Raw genomic sequence first — 3,615 nt, 5'->3', positions numbered from 1 at the left:
CAGGCATAACCCATTTCAAAGTCCCTCACTACTCACCAAGACTTTTGGTCTCACCTGGACCATATCTTGGGAAATGGGAAATTACCTTCAAAGAAGAATATTCTCTCTCTCTCTCTCTCTTTCTCTCTCTCTCTCATTAGCTTATTACCCTTGAATAGTATTGCTCCTGCAAAATCTACTTATATGTTGATGGTATAGAATGTTCCTAAGTTTCTCCCAATGTGCTCAAGATGGGTCTCCAACTCTCATAAAATAATTCAAGTTACCAAATGCTGTCCAGCCTTTATTTCATCCCACAGAAAAATTAAAAAATGATAAAAAACAAACCTCACAGGAACCTCTATTTAGGCACAGAAACATATAAAGCACCAAAAGAACCTATTAGCTGGAATGGAATTAGTATTGAAGTTGGCATGAGGATATTACACTGACATTACAGTGAAATAAGTCTTTCTCACAGACTCAAAGTTCTTTCCGGGCCATCAGAACCATTCTGTGGTTTATATTCCTTCCTAAAAGTAGCCATACTGCAGTGATGTCCTGGAGCCAGCTCCAAGTGTTTCACAAAGAGATAATTACATTTGGGTCTAGCATCTGGACTATAGAGATCAAGAAATACTACAAATCAGGACTTCCTTTATTGTATTCATTGTTTTCAGAAAGTGACAGAGAAAATAAAAAACATAAATCACATTTCAAAGTGTACCAGATATACATTTTCTTTCCTGAAGAGCTGGTTCTTAAGCATTTACCAGCTCATCTCTCATTTAGGGGCTACTAAATAAGGAATGTCATTAATATTGAAGCTATATCTTCCAAATAATTCATTGATTTTCCTCTTGAAGAACTAAACTATTAAAAAATATGTAGCTGATCTTCCTCTTTCTAGGAAAATAGCTACAATTGTGGCATTGCACTTAGACTGTGTGTGTGTGTGCATATGTGTGTCTCTGTGTGTGTTTGTGAGGGCATCTATATGGTACAGTGGATAGAGCACTGGGTTTGGAATCAAGAGGAATCTTCTTTATGAGTTCAAATAGAGTCACAGTTGCTTGCTAGCTGTGTGACCCTGGGCAAGTCTCTTAACCTTGTTTGCATCACTTCCTCATCTGTTCAATGAGCTGGCGAAGGAAATAGGAAACCCCTCCAGTATCTTTGCCAAGGAAACCCCAAATGAGGTCATGAAGAGTCAGGCACAACTGAACAACAACAAGAGAATACATGTACATGTTATTCCTTCCATATAATAGTCTTATAAAATAGGGGGTACTATTGCCATTAAACACGAGGAAATGGAGATTGGGACTTGCCTAGGGCTATACAACATGAAAGTGTCTAAGACAATATAAATTCAGGTATCTTCTAACACCAAGTATATGACACTTTCTACTACCAAATATTTCCTTTAAAAAATTCTGTATTATAGTTCTGTGTGCATACGAAAAATAGCCTGACTGAGGGACTGGATTCCAGAACGTGGGAGGGGCAGATTGGATTTTCTCTCTAAGAAAAAAAGATGATCTAACTGAAGTCATTGTCCCCTCATAGCTTTCCTAAAAGCATTCTTGACCTCTTTGTTCCTAAAACTATAGACCAGAGGGTTCAACATGGGGATGACCATGGTGTAGAACACTGACACCACTTTGTCTGTGTCCATTGAATGACTTGAGCTGGGTTGGAAGTATATGAAGATGAGTGTCCCATAAAATATGACACTGAGGTGAGATGGGAAGCACACGTGGTGAAGGCTTTCTGGCGGCCCTTAGCAGAATGGATCTTCAGGATGGTGATGAAGATTAACAAGTAGGAAGCAAAGGTGACAAGAAATGGGAAAAAGACAGTGAATGATCCAAAGATAAATAATACTGACTCACTGATGTGAATATCAGAGCAGGAGAGAACTAAGAGAGAGGGAATCTCACAGAAAAAGTGATGGATCACATTGGACTTACAGAAGGAAAGGTTAAATGTATTCCCTATGAGTATGGAGGCGACCAGAAAGCCACTAATGTGAGCACTACTGGCTAGAAATGTACACCGTGTTGAAGTCATGGTAGTGGTGTAATGTAGAGGTTTGCAGATAGCTGCGTGGCGATCATAGGCCATAGAGGCTAAGAGGAAATTTTCAGTACCAGCAAAGGCCCCAGAGAAGAACAACTGTGTAGCACATCCATTGTAGGAGATGACCTTGTTCCCTGTGAGGAGCCCATCCAGCACCTTGGGGCTAACAGATGTAGAACAGCCAAAATCCACCAGAGAGAGGTTACTAAGAAAAAAATACATGGGGGTGTGTAGGTGGGAATCCTAGGAGATAAGAACTATTATTCCCAGGTTCCCTACCAGGGTGATGAGGTAGATGAGGGTGAACATTATGAAGAGTGGAACTTGAAACTCTGGAACATCTGTTAATCCTATGAAGATGAACTCATTCTCTTCAGATCTGTTCTCCATAGATGTCTTTGGGGATGGGGAGGGTGGGGCTGGGATTCATCTGTGACAAAAGAGAAAATATAAAAAAGATTAACTCACTAAAATGTATTACTCTCAGATGTAAAGCATGAACAGAGGCATATCTTGTATTAGGCATTTTTAAAAAAGGAATTAAATAGCCAACAGTATTGTTGGGGCTGTCCTAACACTTATGCCATGATCCCCAAATTCCTTGATCCAAACCCCTATTGGGAGAAAGACCCTTACCCACAGCTTTCCAACTTTTTATAATATATAGCATTTTTAATTTCAAAAGGAGCCTATCCATCATCAGGATAAAGAAATGCTTCATTGTCTGGTGAAAATTTGCATGGGTTAAAGGTTTATCATTGCAAAGGTTTGGGGAATTATACCTTTTCTTAAAAAAAGGGAACAGAACAAATACAGGTACTAGGGAGATGATAATATGGATAATAATAACTGAAATCCATATTATCCTTGAAAGTTAAATAAATGTGCTCTCCCCAACTCCATTAACATATTACTTAGAATAGAAAATCAAGGCTGATATAGCTTTCCAGTGACTTGGAAAAGGTCAAATAAGTATATGAGGTGGAATTTGAAAAGAAATGTTCCTGACCCCAAATTTAGCTCCCTATCCACAATGGAACATTGCCTCTCCAGAAATAAGAAGACATGAAGAGAGTTAGGAGCCGCCCTGATGAGTCCAAATCACAGATAAACTACAATCTTGAGTACTGAAAGGACTCTCGGCTATGATTTCTTAGCCACTGTCCATCAACTTTGAAAAAAAGAATGGGATATCTAGTAAAAGACTGGAGAAAAGCACATGCCTCACTTTTGACTGACCATAGACCAGGAAATTTGACAACAACCCCAGGTAAAATTTTACAATATACCTTGGACGGGATAACAAGTGGACAATCAGAAAAGGAAACAAAGAACACTCAGCGTCAGTATGATTTCATCAGGAACAGGCTATTCCAGACGCTCTATTTACTAAATTTACTGAATAGTAAATAAGGGAAATGCTACATATACAGCTTGCCCATAATTCTGTAAAGTATTTGGAAAATCTCTCCTTTTAGATCTGTGAAAAAGAAGTAGCAATGATGGCTAGATGCTAGCAAAATTAGAAGGATTCTGAACTGGTTAGAATGGCTT

General features: G+C 38.8%; 1 pseudogene; it reads right to left on the bottom strand.

Moving 5' to 3' along the window:
* Positions 1-1,531: 1,531 nt before the first annotated feature.
* Positions 1,532-2,480, bottom strand: LOC114040626 (annotated as a pseudogene).
* Between the last annotated feature and the right edge of the window lie 1,135 nt (positions 2,481-3,615).

The sequence above is a fragment of the Vombatus ursinus genome, unplaced genomic scaffold (genome assembly GCF_900497805.2).
Source record: "Vombatus ursinus unplaced genomic scaffold, bare-nosed wombat genome assembly UNPS02013894.1, whole genome shotgun sequence".
In the NCBI taxonomy this organism is placed as follows: Eukaryota; Metazoa; Chordata; class Mammalia; order Diprotodontia; family Vombatidae; genus Vombatus; species Vombatus ursinus.
The sequence above is the reverse complement of the archived record's forward strand: the minus strand, read 5'-3'. Positions and strand labels throughout refer to the sequence as shown.